General features: G+C 38.1%; 2 protein-coding genes across 4 annotated transcripts in view; one reads left to right on the top strand and one right to left on the bottom strand.

The window, feature by feature from the left end:
* The window catches only part of Atg16 (Autophagy-related 16), a 204906-nt gene that overhangs the window by 56162 nt on the left and 131767 nt on the right, over nucleotides 1–16977 (top strand). The window lies entirely within an intron of this gene.
* neo (ZP and PAN domain-containing protein neyo) overlaps nucleotides 1–16977 on the bottom strand; it is a 69068-nt gene that overhangs the window by 28956 nt on the left and 23135 nt on the right. The window contains exon 3 of the mRNA XM_074096304.1: nucleotides 13071–13106. The gene's annotated coding sequence lies outside the window, so the exon portion shown is untranslated. The remainder of the gene's footprint in view (nucleotides 1–13070; nucleotides 13107–16977) is intronic.

The raw sequence follows: 16977 nt of genomic DNA, 5'->3' as shown, positions 1-16977 counted from the left end.
AACGATTATTGGATCCAATTCACGCGCCGTCTATCAAAGTAGTGCAGTGTAACGGTAGACTACAAGCCGTGTTGCGCACGAACAACCGCCATCCCGCCATCCTCCTTCCTCTAATCTTTCCACTCGACAATGCCCAGATCATCAATGGGTCACAAATCATAATTCGTCACCAACTTTCGTCTTTTTTGAAGACGTGATCTACAATAAATACGACTTAGATAAGCTGCAATTTTAGAAATAAATACGATTCACTTGCCCCAACTTAAAACTCAAAAAGAGTTAAAAATGTTCCATTGAAATCAGGAAATACACTTGGGTGCAAAGAAATCGAGCCACCCTTGCAAATTTTTACGTTTCCATGATAACACTTATGACCTAAAAAAACATAAAAATCAACGTAAAAATTGCAAGGGTGGCTAGATTTCTTTGCTCCCAAGTATATTTTCATTAAGGTGAGGTACTTTGCTCATCAAACCAAAATCATTATTATTTTTATTTATATAGGAACGACCATCAACAATTTAGAAACATAATATCAGCATTAAGGAACGGTATCCTTTACTATTTATTACTTAATGTTGACACGACTAAAGTGTTGTAGCAGCTATTTACGGAGTACATTAGCGGATAAGTCATAAAGCAATGTTGCATTTTGTCCCATAGCAGTCCACGACAGCTAACAGTACTGTGTATCCACTTGTCGTAGGTCAGCCAAGATTCTACCGGTATGCTTTTGCTATGTGCTATAAGTATTGCACTAACGGCGACACTATCGAATCTGCTCTATCTCACAGCAGTCCAAAGTCTGCGCTCGTAAATAGAATCTGGTATCAGACCATCCGGTGATACAGAAATACTTAAATGAGCGAGGGCCTGGCGTAGAATTATGAACAGAACTGATAAGATATGCAGGGGTACAATATGACGTTGGTATTTTGCTACCACTTTTCAAATATAATGTTACAAATCAAGTGATGTTATTTATTATTCTATAAATCAGTAAACAGACTCTTCCGGCCATGCGAAGAAATTTATTGGAATGTGTGTATGGCGTACTATTACTACAATATAAGGAAACAAGAATAAGTTTTCTTCACTTCTAGTAAGTTCCTATGTTTTTATATAATAAAATTCAATAGATACATATCACACTTCGATATAAACAGGCCAGGTTCCCATAAACAGCAACCGTTCGCGATTCATCAATGTATATAGAAAAGGCGACGCGTTCTATGTCGCCGCTGCAATCAATGACCATAAAGCAAGCATGTGACGCGGTCTAACAGCCTGACAGTTCTATGCTTTATCGTTTATGTGTGTAATCTATCAAAATTTCGCATAAACCTTCTCAGTATCGTGTGAATAGCTTGTGAACATCGTGTTTAAAGAAAACATTCAATATACTATCCGCACTATTTTAAACTCGATATATTTTTGCAGCGAGGTATATTGACCGTAACTAAAAACTTATTATTAGTTCTTCGACATGTCGTGTCATAACTAGTGAAGCTAACCACTTAAAACGCAAATAAAACGAGAATTCAATGTAAGAAATTATATAGTTTAGCATAAAATTTTGTATTAACTAGAGACCACTTTAATAGAGTTTCCTCGTCGGATCAAATTCAAAAATAAGCAAGTCCTTTAATGTATCAAGGTGTGAATATTCTAAAGCGCAATAGTACGAATCATTTAATTTTATTGTTTAGTTTATATGCGGTATGGTTTACCATGTGTGGCCTTACAAAGCTTAACGCATAATTGTGGGAAAGACTAACAAATCGCGGTGTTCGTTGTCTTCTCGCCTCGCATTGAGTTGTCGACCGCAAGGAATCTAAGCTCACCATAATGACAGCCGCTCGTACGTGATAGATTCGATTTACAGGTTCGCTTCAATCTTCCTAGTCGCGGCAGTCCGTATAAGAGGCAAATTGTATTGTAGCTTCACGAATATCCTCAGGAGACGAGTGATATTGCTTCTCGAAATCAAACATCTCGTTTTCATGTAGACCTCATTGTATGTTCGAGTAAAATGGCAGTTTGTTAACACCTCGTAGAAGGTGCAAAGATATCGAATCGCGTCAGACGCGCGTCCGACAGTTGAATAACGTTGGAAAGAACTGTTATTGAATATAAAGATTCAGGTAACTTGCCATTTAGTGCAGATCAAAGCGCTTCCTAGGTTTTATACATTTATCATCATCATATACGTACCAACGCTGGGCATAGGCCTCTTCTCAGAATTATCATACATTATTACACTTATCACTACACTTTAAAAATCTGTTAAATAATACCTACTGTGCAGTGTGAGTGTGATTGATACGTATAAAGTGATATAAATTTAACATGCATATTATTTACGAAAAAAATGCATCAATTCTCGATAAACAAGTTTTTATTTTACCACGTGTTATTAAATGCCATTAATACAGTTTTATCGCTACGAAATTACCGTTAAGCTAGTTGTAATTGGAATTAGGAAGACGTCGAACGTATCTATTACCGCATGTAGGCAATCTGTTTCGCTAGCGCCGCGGCATGGCAATGACGAAATTACGTAAGAAATGATGCTAGGCACTAATTGGTAGGCAATCAAGTGGTCGCCACCTGTGCACGGACCGCATGCGTATGCGACCGGTCCTGGGCTAACGGGCCATTGGTTAACTTGTTATTGAACGAATTTATCCAACCGAGAATAATGCTCACCGCCATGTAATCAAGCAATGTCCCGATGAGCTTCACTAGCTTCTTTTCTTGCAGCAGTTCTTTTACAATCAGGGGACCGAAATGGGTGAAAAATTGATCTGATTTGAAATACGCGTAGCTATAGTTTTATCAATAAAGTGTGAACACGATAAAATCCGGGCATGGTTATGAAACTACATAATAAAAATATAATCATAATAAAAAGTTAGGGCGTCTGTGAGTTTTAGCTTTATATATTAGACTGCCTAAATTATTTTGTACAGCGTCTTCTGACGGTCTTTTCTAGGTTTTTATGTAAAGAATATATATGTTTTTAAAATTGGACAATCCACTTTATAGCTTATAACATTGTCTTTTCACAGCTAATATTTTTCGAATTGACTTCAGATTGAGGTAGTTTCGAAGTGTTTTAACTTTGGTGAATTTGACTTTTTGACAGAAAAATGCCTTCCTCCCATATAAAATACTACTTTTGGTGCTTGGATTAGAAAGTTTTCCCGACTCCCCCAAGTAGAAAACAGTATCATCATGATTTTTACTGGAAATATAATATCCAAATGAGCGTAAAACAGCTTGTGAAAATATAAATATAATTGTGGCATTAAAGTTGAAAACGAGTGAAGATTATCAAAAAACGCTGTACAGAGCAATTTAGACACAGTAAAATAAATAAAGCTAAAATTCACAGACGCTCTAACATTTTATTGTAACTTTTATTATATTATGTAGTTTCATAACCACTGACTATTACAAAAAAGGGCTGCTTAAAAATTAACGTTAATTACAAAGATACACCAGATCAGGCATGCCCGGATTCATCGTGGACAGTCTTTACTCGTACCTACACAGATTTCTATTACAGAATAATGTTATTTCAAAAACGGATCCCCTTGGATCACCTTACCATAATACTTGTCACCTAAGTATACCTATTAAATACGCAGTAGGTACCTACCTACATTATTAACCTTCATAACGTACGGTTATTTTACAAAGTGTTGTTTCTAATATTTATTTCTTTTGTAAGTATGGCATGCGCGTAAATCTATCAGAAAAGATATGGAAGGTGGTACAATAAATGCTGTTTTTGCAACATATGAAAATATGTTCGAATATTGAGCTTGCGTCCGCGGTGGCATGTTTATTACACGGCCCGCACACTTTATGCTTTGCTTTACTCTCTGTAGATCCTATCTCCTTCTATTCTTTACTTTTATGAAATTCGATGTTTATTCGCCGTCGCTTACTTTTCCATTCAGTATGAATTTATGAGCGGATGTCCATATTTTAAAGTTTATAATATAAAAGGGGATTTTTTATTTAATAACAAGTATTTCTAACTCATGCTGTGGAATAGGAACACATTCGTGTAAGGTTTTGGCACGTTTCGTAGGCGGGCCTATGTTTGTAGCAAGCGCGGTTCGGTCCGGCCGGCGGCGAACACGACGCCGCCTCCGCCTTCTGCGCACGCCGCCATTGTTGTGCCTCCTCGCAGCTCCGAAGCACCCGCGCTGGATCTACACCACCAATTAAAACCTAGCTTTACGATTTCTAACTCTGTTCTAATGAAAGAATCCCACACCACCGCACATAAATCTGGTTCCAATACGGTCGCGCGCCGCGTCGTGCGCTCCCCGCTTTTATCGCTAACATTGTTTCGATTTGAATTGAACTCTCTTTCGCTTCTATGTGAGCCTTATTCGGCAAAAAATAATTGGTTATTTATTTACTTGCTCTCACTATTGAATACTTGTATAAATGGCGAAACACGCTTCGATCGAGGAGAGCCTATAAACAACAATCAGGAGGCGATTGTCTCGAAGCGCCGTTATCGTCGGGCGCCTTCAGAGGTGCGCACCATGCAAAATGTGCCGTGAACTGTTGCCATCTACGTCATGTCACATTACGCTAATATGTAATTGATTGGCTTCCCTGTGGACACCAAAGTAGCAACACTCCTGTCCCACTGATGCGGATGCAAAAACACTAATGTTATAACGGTAGGGTTTCTTCCGGCACGCGGTAGATATGCCGGTGGGCGCCCGCGTTTACTTTTGAGTCTTGATAAATTGAATAGTCTCTTTGAATTGAGGTGACGGCGGTCCGGTGCCCCAGATTCGACCGCCGGCTGCATCTCGCCACTTTGAGCACCTCACAGTTACCGCAGCCGAGATTAATCAACCTCCGTCCGGTCCGTTCTTCATACAAGATAATTTTGGAATGTGAACATCAAATTAAGAATGAGCATGTAAACTAGGTTGCGATGAACAGATAAGGCTCCGTTGCACTGCACCGTTGCCTGCTCATTGATGCAAACAAAACACAACCAATTAAATTAAAAGCCCATCAATCACATCCGTGCCTCTTATGTTATAATATAAACCGTCAGTCATGCCATACGGGCTTTTTAATTAACTGCCAAGTAATAGCTATCACACGTCTTCCGTTAAACGAAGAACCTGCGCCGCCCAAAAACAATTAGTTGCCAAATATCAAATTGTTTTTTGTTTTCGTTTCATAAGCGTTATGATTAATGTTTCCCAATAAATGGAGCGGACGCAGACGGTGGCATGTAAACCAGGCACACACATCGCTCATAATCAGACAGCAACACTTAACGGTATGCTTTGTATTAAAGGCTTTTACTTGGTTTTGTTTGCGTCCATTATTTTTGTTGATCTACAATTTAAATGGCGGAAGAGGTTCCGTTGTGTAGGAGGTTCCCATTGAGTAATAAGTTCCATTGTTGACTGCTTGCACGGATCTTTATCGGTAGCTTATCCAAAAAGCCTTTACTTTAATTCAAATATCAGTTTTTTGGGTCGTTCACATCAATACCCATTTGGGTAACCGTCTGCTACTGTCGCTGTTCTATTTCAATTTTATTGTACGTTTTATTTTATTTTACCTAAATAATAAATAAATAAATATCATGGGACACTTGACACCAATTGACCTAGTCCCAAACTAAGCAAACCTTGTACTATGGACACTAGGCAACGGATAAACATACTTACTTGGAACTTTCTATGTTGAATGTTTTATATCAAATAAGGTCATTGCACCTGTATTGGCGTCACGTCATCAGTGGTCCAGCGCCTACCGTTATCGGCGATCGATCGGACATTTACGAGCCTCGTTTGAGTACATCATTGCGTTATTCAAAGTGACGCACTATTATCGACACAACAATATAGTTGATTTTATTACCTGAGCTATTCACTCTTCTCGTCAAGTAATTGCATTTTGTTACCGTTGGCCAATTTTAATTGAGAAAATCTGTTTACTGGTTGCATTGCAAGACGTTGACAGTTTTTTAAACACTACTAATTCAATTGTTTGTTTGGTTCAATGATCCGAAGTAGATCTTAGTCAATTTCAGTGGTACTAAAAGCTGAAATGTAACAAAAAATTAAACTTTGATAGATATTCTTAAAATCGGCACATTATTCTACCGGTTTATTACGAAATCAACGATATTTAATTCAAATGCAGTAATTGTTTTGGTACTTAAAAAAATAGCACGATTAATTTGAAACGCCTTGTACGTCGTTAAATCACCTCTGTATTCTAGGTGAGCCGTATTGATTCCCGCCAGGTGCGAAAGCAACATCGTTTTTATGGTCTATCGCGATAGTTTACCGGAACAAACTCGCACGTAGGTAATATGTGGAGCGATGTATTGCGGCCGCACGATGAGACGCGAAACCATGTCGGCGCGCGAATCCCGTTGGGGCGGACGCCATTACCGCCCACCGCACCGCGCACGCGCAGAAAAACCGACCCCCAACATAAAGATGTCGTCTACAGATAAACACTGGACGAACGCTTGACAACGCCGCCAAGCGCCACCGCCCTCTTGCCATCCCCAACATGCCTATCTTCCTTCGAATCAAACGCTTACCGCGAATGTCCAATTATACTCTTACGAAAAGTACTATCGTATTCACAACACACTATGTATACTCTCGAAGACACGTTTATTATACTTACTCATGATTTTTACTAGGTACGTTTTGACTCTCTAGACTCTAAATTCTCTAAACTCTTTGACTCTAAATTTCTTTGACTACAAAAATTGCGACAGTTTTACTCTCAGAAATGAAACGCGATTTAAATTTCACATTTTTACAAAATTCGATTAATAATAAGAATGTAATAATTAGATTATAGACAGACATGACCACTTATAAGAAAGCAGTTGCATGAACTTTTCCAACGACAATACCCCACTGCTAAAGTTAGCGAACAACGTGTATCCGATCAAATCATACGTTAACACAATTTTACAAAAAGCTGCAATACTTTATACATGCAGAATGGTGAGAAAGCTCATGCAACTAGACCCTGAAAATAGCCCTCCGCGGTATACTTCAATATTCTACAACTCTTACTACATTAACTTGGTGGATAATCCAATGCAATGCGATATTTTGTAACAAAGGTATGTTTTATTAATGTTGTGCGTTTAGGAATTGCCGCTTTAACTATAAGTAAAAATTTATAATATGTATATTTACTAATCCTATGTTTTCTTTTAATTTATTTTTGATTCTATATTTTATGTGGAACCAAATATACGATTCGGACCCAAATCTTTAATATCGAAATTGAGGCGGGAACGTGAATTTTATTTTTTCAAAGATTTTCTGCCGTGTTATTTTTACGAAAATAAAATGAGTTCTACAAGTAGTGACGAAAATATCGTAATGGGCACACCACAAACTCCTAACTCGTAGCGTAGCATCTTTTATCAGTAAGGTTTATTTTTATTACTAAGTATTAAAGTGTTCATTTTGTTTAGTTTGTAGGTGTTATATAAACATAATTGTGTCGAATAAATATAATGTTTTTGTTTTATTTTCTCGCATATTTGAAGAAAAGCAGTATACAGGCCTCGGCAGGAATGTCATTTCGTGGATTCGTATCTATTGAAGGATTCGGCTAAGCCTCGTCCTTCAAAACCATACTCATCCACGAAATGACTTTTCCCGCCTTCTGCAGTAATATACTATTATTGAATAATTAGCAGCACAATTTAAAAAATACAAAGAATAAAAGTACCATGCTCTCCGTCGATAAAATCTGAATGCTAGAGTTGTACTACGACATACATTTTGGTGATTACTGTCAAAAAAATGTCCGATGTCTGGTCAACAGATTTTTTTGCGACGGCAATTTACACGTCTAACGTGCCCGTGTTAATCGAACGTAGTAATTGAGCACGTGCCCCACGCTCCCTCGCTACCGACCGGTTCGTTACTTCAAGAGAGTTCGTTACGAAACGCTTAAAATTAATAGTTCTCTTCCCCGTTCCATATAGAGTATCGACAGGATCAACTTTTGATAAGGCCGCAAATATTCCATCGGCTATGACATAGGTAGGTACATAGTCCAAGGAGCATGTTCACGGGAATGAGACCGGTCCGTCGGTAACAGCATCGACATTCCGGATCGATGTTCCTGTACTGCGCCGCCAAACAAGCTGATTATACAAGCCGGGAATACTATCTAAAGGATGTTCCAGTTCTCAATCTATCAGGATAATTATGATCTCAACTGAAGGATTCCCTAAAAGTTTTCATTAGGTAATCTTTGTGTCAAAGAGGCTATCCAAACGAAATCCCATTATTTATAAGAACCTACGCCCAAACTTGATAGGTACAATACGGCAAAGCAAACACATTGTTTCCAAAGAAACCATTACCGAGTTTCAATTACCAAGTAAGAGATTGAAATTGATCGTTAAGTTAATGATCAAACACGCCTCGGCGGGTGGTCTCTATGTCTATAATATGTAACCAACGCAATTAGAGGCACTGACGCTTCTCAGTCTTCTTCTGACATTGTACTGCATTACGCAAATAAATAGCTGTCAGAGAAACAATTATTTACGACGTACAACCTGCATTTGTTTCATTGCTGTCTAATGTGATAAGTATTGTGATAAACAACAAGATGAACATGCGCTTAAGTAATATTTCTATTTGCGGTAATGCGCCGCGTCTGCTAAAAGATGTTTCTCGCATTATTCACTGAGCTTTTTATTGTTTGCTATGGACATTTGCCAGATCGACGTACATGTATTTGTATCCACGCAATAATTACTTTGATATAATGAAACGGAAGATAAATGATTAAGGGTTATGAGTTTCTGCCAACTTTCTAAGGAACGGGTTCAAAAGAACCGGCCAAATAAAGAAAGATGTTACCCATTAATCGGAATTACTCCGCTGTAATTACCACTTTGGAATGACCTATTCTGCTATATATCTAGTACTTCAAAGAGCGGGTTAAAGGTAAATCTTTATCGCGTTTTGGATCTATACAGGTCAGCTGCTATCCATTGTCAATTAAAAGCCTCCAGCGAATATAGCGACCGCCTTTTGCTTGTTCTAGGGCCTGTGCCACAATTACTTCCCGATGCATACCCTACGCCTCAGGGGGGATGTAGCTCGGACATTTCCGTATTACTATATGCCTGCTCTAAACTAATCTTTGTTCCGAGTGTTCTCTTAATTTACATAAAATGAATCTAGATTTGAGTTGTGCCTAGAAAATGTTATTGTTATGCACCTAATAATCATTACTTATTTTAGATTGTTAGATTTCAAATGCAACTAACTGTACAATAAAGTGTATTGTATTGTATATTCAGACATCAATTAGAAAGAGAATAAAACGTAATTTCATGCATATATGACATAATGACTGGTTCTGCTCGATATTTGCCCGTGACGCTCGAGGCGAAAACTGATACTCTATAATTCTGCTCATATTACCCAACAGATACTAACAGCGATAAGGAGTTATAAATTGTTTAATCACATGTTTACTAATATTGGATTATGGATCATAAATCAAAGATTCGTTTACAAGTTGATTACAATATACTCATGCGTTATAGATAGATGAGTTAAAAAAAATATTTCGCTTGTGCATAATTTTATGTTATTATATTATAACAAACTTATGCCATTACAGTAATTGACAGAGCAATCTGCTAGTTCTCGGATGTAGGCGCGAAAGTGACATCGTGATAACACATCCTATCTGACCGTCCGTCAGTCACCTGATCGCTCTTAGTTGTCGCCTTCACGGGGACTTCCCATTTGTTCTGTTATACCGTGAAGAAGGTAATAAAGCTGAATATCGAGCCAAATGTACCGTCGTCTTGGTGCCCCTCCAATTATTGGAGGTTGACCATCAAGTCCGCATACATTCCATGTAGAATTCTATATATTTTAAATATTCCTTAACCACGAATTCTTTCTCCTTTGCTCAAATGTACTCGTAGCATTCTACAGAAGTACTGAGAAGTAAACGCAGAATCGATTAGCTTAACTTGAATATGAACCCTAATAAATGAAAGTGAGAATTTTTATGTCGATTTTACGTTTGCTAACTTACGAACACTGATACCAATTTAGACCGAGAAACGTTTACACTTGATAATGCCTCGATCTCAGGCCGTTCTGGGCTGAGGTCGTTGACTTTGAAACAACAGAATGCGAAATTAAGTGAGCGGTAAATGACGGCGAGCCGATTTTAGACTAACGCTATTATGCAATTGGTACTAATTGAGTCATTAAGTTACCAAATAGCGCACTAGCCTGCAATAGATAATTGATAGCAGCGATTATCCTTACTAATATTATAAATGCGAAAGTAACTCTCTTGGCAAGGACATAGCATAGTTTTATCCCGGAAATGAGCATAGTTTCTGCGGGATGGCGATAAACAATTTTTTCGCAGACAGAATCAGCAACAGCTAGTTTTCAATAAAAGCGAACGATGATTTGGTTAGTGCAAATCCAACTTAAACTTATAATTTTTTACTAATATTGTTATTGTATGAAAATTGTTTTTTATTATCGTTTTGCTAAAGAGTCAACCTTTTATATTTTATACCTACAGAGATTTGTTTTTTTTTTAAGAAAACAATAACATGTCACACTGAATTAACTTCCACATACCTCCATGTTACGTTGCGCAATACAAAATCAACATATCCACATTTTTCTTCCACACCACTGAACGCTAATGAAATAATTAATAAAAATTGATTGATACGTCTGTACGGGTATGCACGGTATTCCAGAATGTGGGCCACGTGCTCCATTATACAGGTTGAACGGTAAAAAGTAACAGGATGATGTTACAACCGAAACCGGTCCAACGGATTTGGGACCCGCGGTAAGGCGCAGGACTGACTCGTTTCGAACTTACTTTAACAAAAAAAGGCCAAGTGCGAAACGAGCTCGCGCACCAAGGACTCAATACAGTCAGACACAAAAATACTACGAACCTATGCACCACAAAACTAAAAAACAAACTGACTACCTGTCCAAGTTTATAGAGTAAAACAGCTGATAAAAAATAACAAAGATAAAATTTATTCCCTAATCCCCGCCGCACGCTTGACCAGTTTTTAGGGTTCCGTAGCCAAATGGCAAAAAACGGAACCCTTATAGATTCGTCATGTCTGTCTGTCTGTCCGTCCGTATGTCACAGCCACTTTTTTCCGAATCTATAAGAACTATATTGTTGAAACTTGGTAAGTAGATGTATTCTGTGAACCGCATTAAGATTTTCACACAAAAATAGAAAAAAAAACAATAAATTTTGGGGGTTCCCCATACTTAGAACTGAAACTCGAAATTTTTTTTTTCATTAAACCCATACGTGTATACCCCACACATGTCTTCAAAAATGATATTGAGGTTTCTAATATCATTTTTTTTCTAAACTAAATAGTTTGCGCGAGAGACACTTCCAAAGTGGTAAAATGTGTGTCCCCCCCCCCTGTAACTTCTCAAAATAAATCGTAAAGTAAAGGAAACTTTTATATTATGTTACTTGCTGCTTTTAATTGGTTGATTTACAGTAAATTTATGTCTATTACCATTTCGAGTTGGAATTTGTATATTAAACGTTTGATTTGAACGAAAACAATGAGTTTTTGTTTGGTGACCCCGCCCCCCCTTTTTGAATTCTAACCGCATGAGTCGCTCTTAGGGAAAACATTTAAACTTTGTAAATAAAATTAAAAATATTAGATGTCTTATAAATGGGACCACCTCTTAATTTTTAATTTAATTGTTTTTTATTATTTGTTGTTTTAGCGGCAATAGAAATACTTATTAATGTGTAATTTTCAGCTGTCTGTCTATTAAGGTTCCCAAGATACAGCCCTGTGACCGGCAGTCAAATAAACACAATAATAGGGCTCCGTTTCTAACCTTTCAGGTTCACAACCCTAAAAATAAGCCCAACGATACATCAGCCCACTGGTAGATTCTTGCTAACGAACGAACGTTATAAATTTATCTTTGTTACACAATTGACTCAATTACTTTTTAACGTCTAAACGAAGATTGCAGACTATAGTTAGAAATCAGTGCAGCAAAAACAAAATTGACGCATGTAAGTGCTATTGTAAAAGTGCGTCTAAGTTGTTTTATGTTTTCGATTTACTTTTTGCAATCGATCAAAAAAACATTAAGAGTAGCAATTTTGATACTAAGATGCTATAAATGATAACATTTAAAACTATATATAAAAATAGAACTGTTATAGTTACATCTATCTATATTATTTAGGTGATGATTGCTGTTCGAGCGCTATGATTTACCGTATTTTTAGGTAAGCCATCTTCATTAGGCTATTTTTTACCTACAACGATATTCTTGATAGTTGATGACCTATGTTGTAATATCCGCACAGTAATTTTGGTAATGCATTGAGAATTATGATGGTACACGCTTACTTACCCGACTATTTGCGACGTGCGTTGTCAGAATATACCTACATATAACTGTGTTTGTCTTCATATTTGCACTTCGTTGAGTTTGTAGTTGTTATTTTTACGAGTCTTATTTTCGGTTAATGTGACGTTAAAATATGCGGAACCTCTATTTTTTTCGAAACAGATTTAATTTCGATGACAATTTGTTACCAAATTCGTGGTATTGTAGCTGGACTTTTATTTAAAAAAAAAGTGTCTCAATGAACCGTTGTCTTACGAAAAAGTGATCTTACGCCGGCTTCCGCTCGGTCCAGTGAAACTGTTTCACTCGTTTTGCCGCGAAGTGCTATCGCCCGACGCGGCACGCACGTGCAGTTGCGTTTCGGACTTTGTTGGAATTGCATCCATCATTTAATGTTCCGTTGTAACTCTTACACTAATTCTATAATGCGTGCAATACTCCTTGAGCAATCCCCCACGATATGCGAGCTTGTTATTTTCTACATTTGCTGTAAGTGCTTCCTCAACGGCTAATAAGAGATAATGACGTGTTATTTGTGAAGATTCACGAATTCCGATCGCAGCGTGTAGAGTAAGGTGCGCGGTCACTGACCTGTGTGCTCCACAACCGCTACCGTCGGCGCCCGACCTGTGAAAGGAAAAACTATTGTTAAATACGCCGTTTACATACGAGTGTCTCTACATTATGAACTGCTGGATTACAGGTCTGCCCTATAATCATAAACTCCGCTGAAGTCCCATATTAGCGTAATACTCTAGTTAAAAGCCTCGGTGCAACTTTTTCTTGTACATATTGACACAATAATGTAGATGGAGTGAGCCATAAATAGAGAAGTAAAGAGGCTACGAGTTCGCCTCAGGCCTCGACCTCAATAAACACGTCCGTGCTAGGTCTCCAGGAAGCGCAGTCGTTTCCCCGTATCCCGCGATACCATTTTGCGAGAGATTTTCCGAGTCGTCGGGCTACTTATTTACACGGTCGCGTTCGTTTTGCTTTTGAACTAGACCTTGCACCGGCCGCCTGTTCACACTGCGTAACACCGATGATAGGACCTGATATGCGCGCACTAAACGCATTATGTAACTCTTGTGTAACATTCATTCGCTAGACATTAACTACGAATGGTCGCATATTAAGCGCTCCACTGGTAACCTGCGTGCGACAATATTACAACAAGTACTTTATTGCGTGAGAACTTAAAAGACCGAGTATTGTTGTTAGGAAGCTCTACTTCCACATAAATTTTACTGTTAAGCCATTAATTAATTATGTAATCACGCATTACTATTAAAAACGTACTACATTGAACGGGTACGAACTTATTTCAAGCCCGTTGAAATCTTTTACATCGAAGTGTTATTACAGACATTAAACTGTAGCTGTTCAATGTTCGACTTTTAAATCTCTTGAATTACGTTCAATCATTACATTTTAAATAGTTTCCTGGATCGATAGAAAAATTAAGCTGGTGTTAAATTGACGGAAATCCAAATCAAATTGATAAGATATTATCCATTTTAATTTTAAAACACTGTGTTTATAGCCCGTATTGTTGCTTCACTCTCTTTACCGGAAATAGAAGATGGGATGATATATTTAAAAAACAACTTTTTCTTTACCATTGCGTCGCTGATTTAATACGAGTACTGTAAGTATTTTGTATTCTCGCCAAGAAATAGATCGCCCACTTTCCATATTAACTGCGACTACGTTATTCGACCCGCTGCTCCCCGTACGACACAAGAATGAAATGTTTTTAGAAAGTTCCCGCATCATGCCGTTTTTTTTTTATAAATCCCATGTTTTTTTACACAATTTCAATTCAGGCATCAGATTGTAACGCGTTATCATGTGCCAAAACAATATTTGCAATCTGTTGTTTTAATCGAGTCACGTCAAGATGGATCAGCGGCCGGCGGGCCTTGGGCTCGCAATTACTATCCCACGGAGGCGATTGGTATCAGTTGAAAAAAGCTTCCGAACGTCAGAGGCGGCCGCTCTGTCCCGTGACCGTTGAACCGTAGAAGGCGATCGGACGTTCGCATGCGTTCGACTAGACAGTCGATCGCAAGACGACGCCCGTGTAATGGCACGCTGACAGATGGAAGTGTTAAACGTTTAAACTGTTTAAAATGCACCGCCTATTACACTGGTTTTTAAACACTTAAAAAACTACTTACTGATGAACAAATTGTGCTACGGTTATTAAGTTTAGCAAATGGCGCGGATCATTACATTCGGCAGTTCAATTAAAAATTCCGGGATTTTACTAATTTCTGTAGAAATCTCCAAATTTCATCGTGCATTTCACTTAGCGGTTGAGATTTCGGGATTTGACGCGTACATTCCCGAGATTCAACTGCCTACCTACATACGAAATTTCATCCAAATTCGTTTCGTTATTTTGGCCTCTGTGTTAACAAACTTTTGCATTTATGATATTAGTAGGTTAATTTTTTTTCATGGTTACTTAAATAAATTATTTACGTATTTTAAAATATTAAGCTCGCCTTTAATCCTTCGTAATTAAACGCCGTAAGTAAATTACTCCTGCACTTGTGAGAGTCAGACGCAATTATGTTATCAAGATCTACGTTCATCAAGCCATATTTGCCTATTCTATGTTGTAAAGTTAACTACTTCGATTAAGCTATCCACTAAATCGGAAGGGTTTACTACCCGTACTGTATATGTACCAGCTAAAATACAACGGACCGAGTACTTCAATTTAATTACATGTGAGATATAAACCATTTAATTACCTCTTTTCTCTAATTTTAATTCGAAAACCATTAGTGGAGAAAGAACCATAGGTATTCTTCAACATTCGACGAACCACAGTACCTAAAATTTTACTCAGTTGAATTGTGTACTGAATCATAGCCATAATAAATTAAGCAAAAAATCGGACTGCTCTCATATTAAGAATCTGGGATATAGTATTCGAAACTTTAGGGCGATTATTTCGTACGAGTGAAGAGGGTACGATGGTTCCATACGAGGGCATAGGTATAGGTACGTGAGTAATTCGGGATATGGTGGTATATTACCCGAGTCTTTGTAAAGTTTTCTACATAGAAATAATAATTGCAATTAAAAATCTGACGGAACTATACATTCTTCAAAGCATTTCCTCTATACTTACATGGCTCTGTCAAACTAAACTAAACTCTGCAGGTGGTAGAACCTTGTGCAAGATCCGCCCGGATTGCTACCACCATCTTGCTCGTTAATCCTGCCGTGAAACAGCAGTGCTTGCACTGTTGTGTTTCGGCGTGGAGAGTAAGACAGCCGGTGAAATTACTGGCACTTGAGCTATCCCATCTTAGGCCTCTAGGTTGGCAACGTATCTGCAATACCCCTGGTGTTGCAAATGTTTATGGGCGGTGGTGATCTCTTACCATCAGGAGACCCACTTGCTCGTTTGCCATCCAGTCGAATAAAAAAAAACTAACGTTTATCTTAGTTTTTGTGGTCAGCTTATTTGTTTAGACGGGTTTGATGATAAGTATCAGTTGCGATTTTTTTATGTATTATATAGACAGGCGTCAAAAGTAGATGAGCGTTGTTTTAATGCTTATTTATCAGATGAATGATACCAATCAAATTAATGAATAATATCACGGAAGACATGTATGCGTTCTGCTAAATCACTGGAGCGTGAATTGTGTTAGTAATAACCAAACAACTTTTTAGTTGAAAGATTTGAAACGTGACTTGGGTAAAATCTCGCAGCGGTGAAAATACACATGTTATTTTAATGTTATGTTACTGACAGAAGTATTTAATTGCTTATCAGTTATTTATATCCTCAAGCCAGGCTAATAGCACTTCTCTTTTATAAAGGAATATAACTTTTCACCTTCCATCGATTTGTAGCTGTACCCAATGTTTCTGTCGTTATCATGCTTACAATTTGTTGTAATGATCATAAATGTGGCCAAACAATGCACGGCTATCATTACAGCAGTCCTTTGCAGAGCTGTTAACTCGTGAGGTTCGTGGAAATCGGTCGACGTTCGTTTCGTCTCTGTTAGTTTGACATTTAAATTGCGGTGTTCGCGCATCCGAGGCACTGGGGAGGTGCGGTCCACATCAGCAGGCACGTCTGCCTGACGCGCCGCGGTCACGCCACCCGCGCCTCGTCCGTCACTGTCACGCTTCCTGACCAATACCCTCGCGTGACCAACACCGAGTAACGTTTTTATCACCTTTGCCTAAAGATACCATCACCTAAGACTCCTTAGCAACCCCACTTCCAATGCACCGTTTTATACATGTCCAGATTCAGTAGTAAATTCGCTTTAGATAGCAAGCAAGCATGCATGCTTGTTGCGATTTCGTGCCTTTAATTCTGATTGTAATCAAACGCATTCGGTATCAGATTCCTTGATAACGTGTTACATAATACGTACAAAATAATATATGTGGCACAAACCACGTTCCTTTTACCAATATCCTTTTCAACCTTTCCACACGGGGAAGTTAGGTCGTCAAC

The sequence above is a fragment of the Choristoneura fumiferana genome, chromosome 13, assembly GCF_025370935.1.
Source record: "Choristoneura fumiferana chromosome 13, NRCan_CFum_1, whole genome shotgun sequence".
NCBI lineage: Eukaryota > Metazoa > Arthropoda > Insecta > Lepidoptera > Tortricidae > Choristoneura > Choristoneura fumiferana.
This window is presented reverse-complemented; position numbering and strand designations above follow the sequence as displayed.